Below are 15,644 nucleotides of genomic sequence, written 5' to 3'. Positions count from 1 at the left end.
GATGTAAAACTGAGAAGCTCTGGAAAACCTGAATTCTCCTCCACCCCTCTCTTTTTATTCTTTTTATTTTTAAAAAACACAGAACTTTGGGGGGGGTTATACTCTGAGGTAATAGTTTCATTCATAACAAACACCCAAAACTTACTTTACTATGGAGGGGGATTTTTTTCTATAGGCAATAGAATAAAATGAAATAAATAGAAGTAAATAAATAAATAAAAACAAATAAAGTGCTTTGTGTGATGGAAAACCCTGGCTGGGAATAAAGACCTCCTCCCCCCCAACACACGTTACTTCAATGCATGCATATGTAGAGTTGCCCCCACCCCTGCTATATCATACACCATTCCAAATTGCCCCCAAACCTTCGAAACAGCTGAGATGGGAGAAAAAACAAGGGCACATAGGCCTTAGCATTAGCACAGCAACAACTTTGGATACTGAGTTATACTAGGTAAGAAACTGCACTTTTTAGTAGCAAAGAGATAGCTTATTAGCATGAAGAAACCCTAATTTCTAAGCAACCTGGAGCATCTCTGACCTTTTATTGTGCTGGACCTCCACCTGAAACTGCCAAATAAGTTTCACATGACTTCCTAAGTTCTATCATTTCCCAGAAGGCCAGGAGGGCAGAGCCTCCCCAACCAACTATAAGGGTCAGTTATGCCACCAGAGCCTGCTAAAGTGCAATTAACTCCTAGCACCAACATGTGCACTTTTGTATTGGAGATAAGCCTGCTTATCCAAAAAAATGACAAATATATATATATTAATGAATCAGTCAGTCAGTCAGTCATACCTACTTAAGTGTAAGACAGCAATTCCATGTAAACTCAGCTGAGGAGGAACCACAAGAGTGCAAGTGTCATAATAAATAGAAGAAAAACTATCTATGTGAACCTACACTTTTTTCACTTACTGTATTTTTCTGTGTATAAGACTAGGGTGAGTTTTTTAAAAAAGAAAGAAAGAAAAGTCAAACATTTGGGGGCATCTTATACACAGATACATCCCCCCCCCATTTTCTTAAATTGGAGTCCCCAAAAATAGGGGGCATCTTATACATGGGGCGTCTTATAGATGGGAAAATACGGGATATCCCACTCCATCCCAGTAAGTACTGCCTTGAAAATACTATCAAAACTCAGGTTAATTTCTCTAATCAGAATCAATGTCTCTTACACTCAGATAATCTGAATCTGCCTGGGAAAGTCAATTTCCTGAACCCCATCATGGGTTAATCACTCTGGTGGGAAAATCCTAATTTTTGTCCATAATTACTTGTTTCTAACTACATCTCTGTGTACTGCCAGACAAAAAATAAATGAGCTGGCCGTGTTTTGAAGTTTGAAACTTCTTAAGTGGAGGTAGTCAGTATCACTGCAAGCCAGGAGGAGTGAGAACTGTTGGTTCAGAGCATGTTGGCTAGTCCTAAGAAATGTATTATGAAAATATGGTTTAGAGAAAGGACCTTTGCTGCAGGCTAAGAAGCCTGGCTGTGCTGGCTAGCAAATCTCTTCCAATCTATTCTTCACTCATGCCAGATGGTTGACTGAATCTTGAAATACCTGGAGATGTGCAGCAACATTTAAAAGCAATATACTAATTCAAAGTTCTAAGAATTGCTTGTATCAACATCATTAACAGTTTTTCTCCAGGTCTTTGCAATCTCTATGCAAGAGTGAAGAGACAATCTTCTTCTTGCATACAAACAGTGGTAATTTGCATATATACCTGTAACATTAACAAGCAAGTAGTGGTAGTGCTTGTGCGAAAAGGTATGGAGCCGTCTCAGAACATGACAAGAGCTATCAAATATCCTATGGCAGTATTTTAATACTGCCTGACAGTGTGTGTCTCCAATATCACTTCATTAACCAACTCTCAAGAGAGATACTCCTACCCTTGTATGAGATCAGACTATCTGCATCCAGGCACAATGAAAAACTGCAATAAAAACATAGATTCCTGTAACTACAGCTTGATTGATGGATTCCTGTAACTGCAGTTTAATTGTATCATCATGGAAGCTCCTTAAATGTGTTCTTGTTATTGCTGCATAATGAAAGGGGGAAATGCTGTATAGCTCCACATTCTTATAATTGATAAACAAGTTATTAGAATGGAATGTAACTCTTTAGAACTGCTGCAACAGTATAAGGATTCAGTAACTATAGAACTACAAAATGTGAACCCACAATATGTCAACCCTCTTCAGAAGTTATTTTCATGCACTGAACCACTGTGCTGGCTAGCCTTCCTCCTGACATCTAAATGCTTGGCATGAACATCTACAGACACGTGTATACGTGAAGGCTTTCTTGCTGCAGGTGTTTCTGATCAATGTCAGAAGGACACCATAGAAATATATGAAAATAAAATAAAATAAATGTCCAGTGGCACCTTAGAGACCAACTAAGTTTGTTCTTGGTACCAAGAACAAACTTAGTTGGTCTCTAAGGTGCTACTGGACATTATATAGATGTCCTTGTTGGTCTGACGCAGTAAGTAGGTAGCCTTGTTGGTCTGACGCAGTAGAAATATATATATATATGTTGGTCTGACGCAATATATATATATATATATATATATATATATATATATATATTTCTACTGCGTCAGACCAACAAGGCTACCTACCTGAATCTAGAAGGACACCATGGATGCCATCATGATGTTGGGAGCAAGGGTAGCTGGCACAGCCCTAAATCCTATAATGATTCAACCTGAAGGTCTTATGGTGATCAACTGGACCCTGAGAAATAAGCAGTGGCCTTCCCCATGGAAACTGGGTTATTTAAAATATAATTCTACACCGAAACTGTGTTGACAGTGCACCCATAATACAGTATATACAGCAACACATATTACCTGAGCAGTGTTTGTTTGTGTGTGAGAGAGAGAAAGACAGTAATTAATAAAAACATCAAAAGAAGTTGATTCATATGCACACAAAAATTAAAACAGATAATAATCTATTTTTGCTTCTGTCCCAGATTCCCAGATATAGGCTGAGAATAAAATTAATCCATTCAAACTGTATTATTGCTGTCAACAGGACCAGGTGCAATATATTTCCACATATATCTATCCTACAATGCCCCCATCTTCTGCTGCTAGCCTGACAACACACCCAGGAAGTTCCCACAACTCACTGGTAGGTCCCAGCCCACCATTTGGAAAGTTCTGATGTAGGGGTGGGAAACTAGTGGGGATTCTCCTGGTTAATTAACTTGGCAACAACGAAATACTTGGCAAGAGTTTCCCAGAGAGAGTTGTATCTTAATGTCAAGGAAGATAACACAGTGAAGCCAACTTTTATAATCACAGAAATCTCCAAGGAGCTCTTATTACCGTGAGCTAATGCCTAGAAACTGCAATGTTAGACCTGCTTGTACTATTCAAGTTCTGACATGTTGCTTTGAGCCCTGAAATGGAAGATTGGATTCAAATGCAATAACATAGTATGTGTGCTTAGGTCTAGGAGAAACCATATTACTTCAGTCTAGCTGAAATCAATATCACCCAAGTGTACTTCAATTAGGGGCCAGTTTAGTCAAGAGAGAGAAACACAGAGGGTGGCCAAAGGAGAAGTACCTTGCATGTCCTTCTTATGTACTTTGGGAGTTTTGGAATCTCCCAGCCACTGCCTATGTGCTTATGGGGATGGGTGGGTGTGAAAAGTACAGGGATGAAGGCGGCGGGGGGGGCGTATTTCAGCCAACAAAAACAACAACATCATAAAGGCCCTACCAGACAATCACTTCACCAAGTAGTAAAGTTTTGTACCATGGTTTTCTTTCCTCTGTTTTAACAAAATATTATATGATTTCACCACCACTAGCACATATTTGCAATACAACAAGGAAAGCTTCCAGGGGCATGAAAACATGACATTTTGAAAAATCATTTTTGATTGGGTACTATGGCAAAGATGAAACGCAAGGGTAGGAAACCTGTGGCATTTCAGATGCTGCTGGACTACCAAATCCCATCACCCCTGGCCACTGGTCATGCTGGCTGGGGGTGATGGGAGTCGAAGTCCAACATCTGGAAGGCTACAGGTTCCCCATTTCTGGTTTAAAGTCTACACATACATCACATTCCTAATCTGGCTCAGTTCCCGGCTCCCTTACCCAAACACAAGCTATTTCTGCTTGAAAAAGCAATCAGGCCAGCTCTAGTTTGGCCTAGAGAGGAGAAGTTAAGTTCCTAAGCTAAAGAGTGTGACAGACAGGGCTATCTTTCGCAGAATATCTTCATGGTTTTTAGAACTTTAGTTCAGATTTCCAGGTGCTGTTTATGATTTCCAGGTGTTGAAAGATGTGAATATTTACAGCCATTGTGATTTTTGTTAAAATACTCACCAAAGTTTTGGCGTGTTTGAGAATACATAGGTATGTATCTGAGGTTATCCATTATTTAAATTGGGGTTGCCCTGCTTTGAATACTTTATGTTATGTTATGTTGTTATGTTATGTGCACATGGATATTTTTCAGACATTGTTTATGCAGAATATGGAAAAAAGGCATCAGGCTGGTGCAAATCTCCACCTTCATATTCAGACCTGATTTCCTTATAGAAATGCATGCATGTGCACACATCATAATTGTGCTTTTAAAAAATGGACCACATAATACATGTGAATAACCTAAAACCACACAACACAAATGGCCTCACTGGTTCACAAGCAATGCAAAAGATGACTTCATCACTTAAAAAGTGCAAGCCTTTTTTCTGATTTCCTGGCTCAAAGAACCAGGAGGTACAGTGGTACCTTGGATTAAGAACTTAATTCGTTCTGTAGGTCCATTCTTAACCTGAAACTGTTCTTAACCTGAGATACCACTTTAGCTAATGGGGCCTCGCACCACCGCCGCGCAATTTCTGTTCTCATCCTGAAGCAAAGTTCTTAACTTGAGGTACTATTTCTGGGTTAGCGGAGTCTGTAACCTGAAGCGTCTGTAACCTTAAGCGTCTGCAACCAGAGGTACCACTGTTGTGACAAAAGACTACAACAAAGAGCAACAGATCCTCACCTTCCAGTACCATTCACTAATCTTGGATCTTCAAATGTCATTGGACTACAACTCCCATCACCCCAGTTAGCATGGTTAATGAAAAGAGATGATGGGAGTTGTGGTCCAACAACATCCAGGGACCCAAGATTGGGGATGGCTCCCCTATAGCAACAAAACTAGGCAACAGCATCTATGGGAGATGGCAAAGCCAGGCCCAGTCATTGCTACTGCTGCACACACTTAAGAAGTGTCTTCATTACATTAGCTATATGGCAGGTTGGTCACTGGTATTCACTGGTTGTGGAGAAACAGAAAACAAAAGGGACAATTCATATCTTTTAATGGAGAACAAATAATTGGGGGGGGGGATGTAGCTTTTTCACACTGTAGGGCTTAGAAGATGCACTATCTGCTGAATACCTCCATATAACACACAGTTGCTGAAGGTGCAAGTATCATCTGTAGGTCATGATTCGGCAATGACAGTCCTTTGATTAATTCATTCTCCAAATTCACTGGTAGAGAAAAGCTGTTGTGTGAAACAGCAATACTAAGCAATTTGTGAACAAGTCGAGGCCTCATTTTATCAAGACTGGAGGGGAGGGAACACTGAAAAGATCAGAAGCCAATGTATCAAACTTGATTTCTTCCACATTCTGACACTACTCATATGAAGTTTGCCCATCCAATTACAATCCATCCCATAAAGATTGGTAGGCAAAGCTTCCTTGATTTGTACTACACCCATTACCGTAAATTGCCTCTGGTCTTCTCTCTATTCTCCAAGTAGCTTGCCTACAACCTGAAGTATTATTCACTGGCCGCCCATTCCCTGAAAATTAACATTTCTTATTTCCAGCTTCTACTTTGATCTTCTACATCTCAGCTGTTACTTACAAGTGCCGACAGCACAACCTTTCCTTATATATATAAAAAATCAATTCCAGTGAAAATCACCTTGAGAAGTCATATTTTTGTATACCCTCCAGGAAAAGAAAGAATAAGCCTTATTCAAGTGATGAGATACCGACAGAATGCTCTGTTTTTAAAGTAATGTTTTGACACTTTGGGGTTAGAGTAAAAGTAGCTTAGCAATATTATAAAGCTGCAACCAGCTTAACAAAATTATCCAAATTTCAAAAAGGGTGGTGGGACCAAACAGGGTTGTTGTAATGGGATGCTTGAAACAAACAGGAATACTTGTAAAAGACTGTTAACAGGAGCAATTAGTTTTAGGGCAAGAAGGAAATGCCAGTGGCAGAAAAATGTGATGTGATTTGTATGCCCACTCTAAAGCATTTAATACTAAAATTACTTACTAAAGAGTAAGACTCTCTGAACTCCTAATGAGACTTACTTCTGAGAATGCATGCTTACAAAGAGCACATTACAGTGCAATTCTACATATGTCTACTCAAAACTCCCACTGATTTCAAACTGCACTCCTATGCACCACAGGTGAAGAACCTCAGGACTGGGGCTAAACTTGCCCCCACTTGAACCTTTCTATTCAGGCCCAGTAAGGCAATGGACATGGAGAAATGGCTCCAGTAAGAGAACCAAAACACACAGAGAGATGGAACTGAAGCCATGTCCTCCTAACATGCTAACTCAAATTTACCCACATTAAGAAACAAATTATGAAACATTATGTGATTATTTGACTGCTATTTATTTATTTTAAAAATGCCTGTACACCACAATTCCATTTTTATAAAAAAACAACCCCAAGCAATCTACAATAGCTATTATCACACAATAAAAATGACGCAAATACTTAAAATTACAGAAAACTATTACAGAAAATGTTTATTCTTAACTAACACCATAAGCCTAGTGGCATAGAAAAGTGTTCCACAGGACTAGGGTAATGACACTAATGGCTCAGTTTCATGTCGATGTCAAATGAGCCTCACCAGCCTGGGGCGATAGCCCAGCAATCCTGCAGGTGATATCAATGATCAAATAGGGACATAAAGGTCCCAACTGTTGTTGAATAAATGATTCAAGGGGTGGTAAGCACACAGACGTAGAAGATAATCCCTCCCTGTGAAGAGAGTATGTTCAGCATTTTAGGCCAGTAAAACATTGTCCCTATCCTTTCTATCCACTATTTAACGGATGCTAAGAGCGCATCAGTCAATGCTCACTGGGGTTCTCTGACACCACACTTGGCCACTGTACATGGAACCACACTGGCTCAATTCCCTCACCCGATGGTAAGGCACTTGGCTGCTGTTTTTGGATCACCATCTTGCTGAACTTGGTAGCACCATTTGGGGATAAAAATCAGTGCCAAACCACCAGTACATTATTGCCAAGTCTAATTAAGTGCTGTCTGACAGACTTAAGCACCAGATGAAATGCATGAAGTGAAAGCAATGGGTAGATTTTAGTAGGAGGATAATTCTGCGGGTGCCTGTGAAACCGGTAAACCTAACTTAAACCAGAAAATCTTCACATTTTGCCAGCTCCCTGGTCTGCTGAAGCTGTTTAAAAGCTCAGACTGCTATTTTACTCTGCTCTTTGTGTTTCTAGATGAGTGGGTTTATATTGATCTTCAATGCTTATTCTACCTTGCTTTCCGAAAAGTGGGGTAAAACATTTAGATAAACAGAATGGAATCTTTGCATATTCAACTAAAAAACATTCTATTTTAGAAAAACAAAAAGGGCAAAACTATACAAATCTAAAGTATACAATTAAGTGAACGTTCTGATGAATAGAGTGGCATTTAACAGCATTGTGCTTTCTTATATTATATACACACAGTGAATTAAGGCAAGTAGACATTTGCTATCATCAAGTTTAGATAACATTCCATAATGTATTCCACTCTAGAGAAACAGGCATATTCTTTCAAGGGCTAAGATATCTCTCCTTGTGCAATCCATTGTTACCCAAAAGCAATGTATTTCTTAAACTGAGGACATCATATTGTCTCCTAACTATGCATTTTTTTTTGTTTTTAATCCCCCACTGCTCCTTCTCAGGTAAGCAAACAGATTAAAAGGAAAGCAAACATTTCCCCTTGCTCTGCTCCCCATTCAATATTCTCTCTCTTTAAGTCCTGCTCAATTTCTCTTCCCAAGAGAAAATGTGCCATAAAGCCTAACTTCTTTTACTCATCCTGGGATCTTTATTAAATTGTCACAAGCTTCCTGCTGATATAAATGAATCAAGATCCTAACATTCTTTGCTGTGAGACAGAAGAAATTTTACAACCACCTTGAAACTAAAACTAAATAAAATAGAACTGCAGTCTCACAGCATGAATTTGTCTAAGACTACATCAGAGGAAGCAACCGCGTTGAACTAACAGCATTTGATGGGAGACGAGAACAGCTTTGGGAACCCTGGTCATGTACACATCCATCACTGATGGAGGATAGCTCTCTTATCCTGAGCACAGTGAAGGATGTGGAAAGAGGAATCCCTGGTAGCATTACTGAGTGACAGAAAAAATAAAGAACTAATGGTATTTGTGAGTATCAGCACACTTTGGAGGACTGAAGAAAACAGACAAGGACATTCAGAATATTAGGACCTGAAAGGAATCCTATCAGTTATCTCATATATATAGATAGATAGAAAATATCAACAAGGTCATAACCTCCATTCTTCCCCATGGCTGTGCATGTATCACTCCTTTATCCCCATCAATTAACCCATAACGCCAAAAAATGGTTCTCAAGTGTAAGCCCCTCTCCCCACCAACAAAAACAAGAAGCAAAGTTTGGTAGGTTTATCCAGCTTTGCAGAGCATGCTGCCAAACATGGCTGATGGCAGGTCCATCTTCTAAGGTCCAAGAGGTTACGGCCCACTGCCGATTGCTACAATTCCTTCTCAGTGCTCTCCCTGCCTCTTCACCCAGTGTTAAGCAAGTGAGCAGTAAAAGGAGCAAGGGGGGAAAGATGCAGCTCATCAATTCCCATCAGTTCCAGCCAGCACAGAAATATGTAGTCCAAAACATCTGGAAGTAACCAGACTGATAAAGGCTGCACTAGATAATGTCTACTCCAGGTTTTGGAGGGGCTTTGGACAGGAAGTTTTCTCCTCACTGCTGACTACTCTCCCTCTTCCTTTAAGTCCAATCTGTCCATTCACCCAGAGTGAGAGGGCAAGGAAAATTGAGGCTACAGCTTCTCCTCCTTTTACAGCTCACTTGCTCAGAGTGGACAGGTGAATACGTTGGGGAAGGTCTAGTTTGTATAGACCTAGCCTAAGCTCAAATATTTCTGTTGTTTGAAAGTCAACAATATTATTCAGGAAAGAGGTCTGGTCTTGCTACCAGTTTCAGGAAACTCAAATCACATGTCCCTTCCACTTAATCTTCCAGATACCTTGTTCTGGCTAACTACCTTTACAAATAATGCAAAGTAATTGTATGATAGCAGTGTTGTGTTCCATACGGTGTGGATCTTCTTCATCCATAAAAAGGTGAGAGTTCAAAGGAGGGAAGTATTCTGATACAAAGAGGCTCCCAATGTGTTAGATCACAGTGCACCAAAACTGATGGGAATAAGAAATGAGGAGGAAAAGAATTCCACACAAATGCAGAAAGGAGAAAATAATAATATGTTTTGAAATGATCAACAGCATTGTACAGTGGTACCTTGGTTTAAGAACAGCTTAGTTTATGAGCAACTTGGATTAAGAACGCAGCAAACCTGGAAGTAGGTGTTTTGGTTTGTGAACTTTGCCTTGGAATAAGAACATGTTTCACTTCCTGCTTAGTGTGCTCCATTTATAAATTGAGTCCCTCACTGCTATGGGAAAGCACGCATTGGTTTAAGAACGCTTTGCTTTTAGAATGGACTTCCAGAAAGGATTAAGGTTGTAAACCAAGGTACCACTGTATATGGAAAAAACACTACTACATGTTTTATTATATAACCACTATGGTTTCCCTCCCCAAGCATGTATTGGGAATTGCATTTCTTCTTCTTCTTCTTCTTCTTCTTCTTCTTCTTATTATTATTATTATTATTATTATTATTATTATTATTATTATTATATCAGAGTTTCTAGTTGGGGAGTTCTGACAATTAAGCTGATATGAAGCTGGTTTATGTTTGCATGCCCCATATTTCTCTCTATCTCTCATTAGCAAACTCATACACAAATTCCCCAGTCTAATTCAAGTATAATATGATAGCCTACGGTTTGTATCTCTTTACATATATCTCCAAACATTCTAAATACTATGCTACAGATGTCTGAATGGATGGCTTCTGTAAAATCAAAGTAATGATAATAGTACCTATCTAATTGAGAAAGCAGCTTTTATAAATCTCCAAAATTCATTATTACAATTTGGGAATAATCTTGTTGTATCTGCAAATGACAAATGCAAAAACATGCACGGGAGCAATACAAAATCTGGGAATACATATAATTGAGGCAGTAACCAATCATTGTTTGGACAAGAAGAAAAGTAAGTATAAAATCAATTTGTAAGCTTTCTGACTACTGAAATGACTTAAATAGTACTGAGGCAGCCCCAAATACTTAAGCATTCTCAGAGCTTTCCTTTCCTGCATGGATCATTAAAAACCCATTTTCAGGATAACTAACATTCCAAGGGCTTGCAACAAGCAATATAGCAGCAACACAGACACTTCATCCAACACACCTTTATTTCCCATAAACCTAAAATTAAAACGGCAAAGAATGGTACCTAACAGAAATCCCTAAATAAATGAATATATACAGGAACAAGGATGCATGCACTAATGCAAAAGCTGATATGAATGTTTTTTAATAAAAAAATGTAGCTTCATTTTAGAAAGTCTATGCATCTAATGTGCACTTAGTACATTTAATAAACAATTAGCCATTATATTGCCTAGTTCCCCACTGTCAAGATTTCATATCAAACCTATCCTTTTTCCCATAATTATCTTTCAAAACAACTACCCATCAGGCATCTAATCGAAGGAAAAACATACTTTCTGCCACTGAAAGTGAATTTTAAAAGCTGTTTCATATGCCCTTAAATGATTCAGAGCCACTTTTGCATATTTAGGGATGGGGAGGGCTGCTTCACCAATAATCTCAAAAATATGTTTTTATCTCCATCTGGCTCCAAGTGCTTTCCACGTTCAAGGGAAACCTAGGTTCAGATCATGAGACTACTTCCCATGCAGCTCGCCTGGGTGCGCAGCCCTCTCTCTCCTCCCAGCCGAGGCCTCATCTCCCTCTTCCAGCAGCGCCTCGGATCCCGAAATGGAGCCAGAGAACTTCAGGGCTTGGCACAGGAGGAATCTGGAGCATGGGCATCTCCTGACTGCGAACCCCGGTCCTTCCCAATTCATTCGAAAGTGCCAGATCTTTTTGCGCTTCCCAATTAAAGAAAAAGCAGGTTGCCATTTTTTGCACACCGTTGCCAAGACAGGTGCTTCTTCTCTCTGCCGCTAGTGCCTTTGGTTGCCGTTGGGTCAAGGCAGTTTGTCCTTTTAATGACTGATGTTTCAATGTATTTTTAATCTCCTGTTGGAAGCCGCCCAGAGTGGATGGGGAAACTCAGCCAGATGGGCGGGGTATAAGTAATAAATTATTATTATTATTATTATTATTATTATTATTATTATTATTATTCTATTAAATGTCTGAAGACAAGTGATTGCATGGCTGGGCCACTTGGTGTGGCAATGTATTAAATGACAATAGTGGCTGATAGAAAAACAGTCAAATTTGCTGCATATATTTTAGAGCACAAACAAGCCTGTGCTTCCTTCCTTCTTTCTTTCTTTCTTTCTTTCTTTCTTTCTTTCTTTCTTATGAAGGAAAACAGAGGGAGTTTCTAAACCTCAGTTATAAAGGCATGATATGGTCAAACAGTCTATATTTCATTTATTTTATTGCATTTATATTTCACATTTTCTCCAAGGAGTTCAAGTATACATGCTGCTCCCTCTCCTCATTTAATCCCCACAACGAACCTGTGAAGTAGGTTAGGCTGAGAGGCATCCAATGACCACGAAGACTGAGGAGATTTGAACCCTGCTCTCTCAGGTCCTAGTCTGACACTCTCATGACTACACCACACTGTCTCAATAGGGGGTGCATATTAATGTAAATTCTCTATGTACAAGCGTTTCACAGAAGAATTCGTGAATACACACACCATGATCATAGCTGAATTGGCCTATATGGGAGAAGGCATCTTACCTGCCTTCTTAACAGAGGATATCATATCCTGAACCATGTTTAGGCCTACTTCACAAAGTCACTTATCTCTGATGTAGTTCAGTGGTGAGATCCACATGCAAGGCAGTCTTCTGAAAAGGTCCCACCACTTGTTTGGCGCTTTTGCAGCAATCCCTCTCAAACAAATAAAAAACTCTGATGTCATGTGGGAGGGATGCTGTTTGAGTCCGTGGATATCAACTCTAGACAACTCTCCCACATCCCAAACTACATTTGCTGCTTGTCCAAAAAGTGTGGTTCCCAAGACTTCTTTCCTTGTACAGAATTACTGTCACATTGCTTTAGAACCCTGCTCAGTGGACCTTCAAAACGTTCCTATTAGCAAAAGGACAAATGCAATGAAGAAAAAGAAAGCATAAAAGTGCTATCATCTTGGCATCAGCTGGATAGCTCAGTTGGTTAGAGCATGGTGCTGATAATGCCAAGGTTGCAAGTTCGATTCCGGTAAGGGAGAGCTACATATTCCTGCAAGGCAGGGAGTTGGACTAGATTACCCTCAGGGTCCCTTCTAAATCTAGGATTCTGTAGGGAAAGAAGACATAAGATACATAGAGCCCCTGACTGAGAATTCCAGGTGAAGACAGACTTCTACCCTGAAAGCAAGCTCAGTTGACATATTAAAACATAATAATACTGGGTGTATGGAGTATTTCTAAAATGAATCCCACATCTGAAATATATGAAGCATAATGGCTCCCCTTGTTCCTCTGTCATTTCCAACTAATATAAGCGAATCTGCAGCAGAGCACATACATTTTGTTAAAAAGAGCCCCCCTAGGCTGAGATTTGGAACATAACACACTGAAAAATCACCATATTATGTGCTACTCAATTGTACGTGTCATGTCTAATTTAGAAAAGAAAAGAAGAATAAGAAAATAAACAAACTGTTGTTAAGAAAGCACTGGGAGAGAAAGAAGGCAGCTGTAAAAGGAAGAATATATTTGCTCTCTCGCCACAGTTGAGCATGTGTGATACAAGTCAGGTACAAAGCTGTTCTATTCCATAGAAGCAGGAGCTTCTTGTGAGTGCTCTATAAAACCCTGCTGCCCTCTTTAAAAAGGCCTTGCTTCTAAAAAGGCTCCCTGGTTGTTCTTCTACTCCTCCTCCTCCTCCATTCAGCTGAATTTGTGAGTCTGAAGCAACTCTGCAGGTCAGCGGCTTTTCAGCTAGAATAAAGAAAAAAGCATCTTCGACCCGCTAAATGTAGGTCAATCGGAAGACTCTGCTTTTTACTTCTGACACTAGGGTTGGCAGTTAAAGCACTGACGTTACATGGCAAGGAAGCCAGACATTGGTGTTATTAGAGAGGCTGGTGTCACACTGCAAGATATATTGTTCAAATAAAGATGTATTAAGTCTACCCATCGTCTCATTTGTCACTGGAAGCTGGAGGCCTCAAATGCCAAGAAAATAATGGCCACTGCAGGCTCCTCAAATGCAAACACCATCTGATCTTCAACTTTATACAGGATAAAAAAGATCATTGAACACATACAATGCTACTTGAAAATTTAAGGGTTTAATTTGAGTCAAGAGTGCAGAACTATCCTAGTCAGTTAAACACACAAACCAATATTTGCAGCATATTAAAGTGCTCAAGGAAATGGAATCTGTAAAATATAGCCACTAATTTTACATAGTGTATGCTCTTCAGTTTAATTTGCATGCAAAAGGCAGGAAAATGCAATTAGAAATACTCATCTAGACAGAGATGAAAAACTTCAAACATTTTTGATTCCCTTCTGTTCTGCTCATTATTTCAACACCTCGCCATAATAAAGGAGCAGATAATGCTATTCCTTGACATTAGCCTAAATTAGCTTTGGTGTGCAATCCAATACCTGTTCATTTAAGCTTATTTTAATCACCTTGCCAAGGTTGATTCAAATGGTAAACACAACAAACGAATTACTCTTTCAGGTTTATGATTATGTATAGGGTAAAATATTCATTCATTCATTTTATATACCACCTTTATCTTCCAAAGATCTCAAGGAGGTGCATATGGCTCTCCTACTCCCCATTTCATCCTCACAACCCTGTGAAGTAGCTTAGGCTACGAGATGGTGACTGGCCCAAGGCTACCCACTGAGCTTCATAGCTGAGTGGGGATTTGAACCCTGCTCTCCCAGGTCCTGGTCCAACATTCTAACCATTACACCACACAGGTAATAAGAAGAACAATATTTTCGGTCCTCAAAGAGAATAATAAAATACTGGAAAGAATTGCTGAAATTGCAGAAGAAGAAGGGGGGGCCGACAGTCTTAACTGTCAAGGGTCTAAAAGATTTTGTAAGAGGGGTTTTGGAACTCTACATCATAGTTCCCTATCCTAATTTGACTGCTTTCTTTTCTTGGTATGTCTTATCCATTCTAGCTTGGCTCCTCCATCAACCAGAAAACCAGAGAAGAAACACAGCTGGAGCTGCTTGTAGTCCACTGTACAATTCAACAATTCACAGAGGTTCTGGCTTCAGCACCTACTTTATCGTTCATATTGAATTCAAAGCATGCCAAGCTGGCTTATTTTTTATTAAAAATCATTCAAGATTTTTATCTCTCAGCGCCAAATGGATCATTACACTGTCAACACTTATCTTTATTATGCAAAAATATTCTGAATATAACTCCTTTGTTGAACAGGCAAAACAATATAGTCAACGCTAAGTCTGTTTTTCATTAAGTTTTGCATAAGGGCAGAGACTGTATGGAAGCTTATTTACTAAGGACTCTGGATATCCACATCTCACTGATATTAGCAGTTTGAACTCTGGAACAAGATTTAAATGCTCTTTTATCTCCATCAATAAAAATTCTTCCAGCGCACTCATGGAAATTTATGGGCTTAATCTGGCAGTTAAGTTTTGACTTTATAATATTCCGACTTTTTTCCCTGCAACACATCATCACGAAGATTTCTCTTCCTACCACGATAACAGATCAGTTATTCTCCATAAATCATATTTGCATCCCCCATAGTGCATATCTGTACACTGACAACACGGCGTAAAATGGCTTTGGAAAAGTAGAAGTAAGGCTGAACACGCCTTCTTATTTACAAGAAAAATTCAAAAAGTTCAGTCGTATAAATAGTGTCAACAGAAAAACTGATAACATTCTCGTTTGCTTGATTAAATAGTTGCATATTGCAGACACCGAGCATGTGTGGATAGACATGATCAGCCAGATGTTCCATGCAGGCCAACTCTTGCTCCTTCTCTTTTTTACTTTCCCCCCAAAAGACATTACCAGTAACAGCAGCACTCTGTGTTCAGGAAGAAAAGTAAGGCTGTAAAGAAGAGGCAACAGTGGATCATTGCTCCTATGCAGAAAGATGTGGTCCAGCTCAGAGTTAAGTGTTATCCACTGGATAGCAAACTTAGACCTGGAATTTTTCCACATAACT

General features: G+C 39.4%; 1 protein-coding gene across 5 annotated transcripts in view; it reads right to left on the bottom strand.

Annotated features, from left to right (window-relative positions):
- The window catches only part of PARD3 (par-3 family cell polarity regulator), a 542,078-nt gene that overhangs the window by 352,152 nt on the left and 174,282 nt on the right, over window positions 1–15,644 (bottom strand). The gene's annotated exons all lie outside the window — the stretch shown is intronic.

This window comes from Podarcis raffonei, chromosome 12, assembly GCF_027172205.1.
Source record: "Podarcis raffonei isolate rPodRaf1 chromosome 12, rPodRaf1.pri, whole genome shotgun sequence".
Lineage (NCBI taxonomy): Eukaryota > Metazoa > Chordata > Lepidosauria > Squamata > Lacertidae > Podarcis > Podarcis raffonei.
The sequence above is the reverse complement of the archived record's forward strand: the minus strand, read 5'-3'. Positions and strand labels throughout refer to the sequence as shown.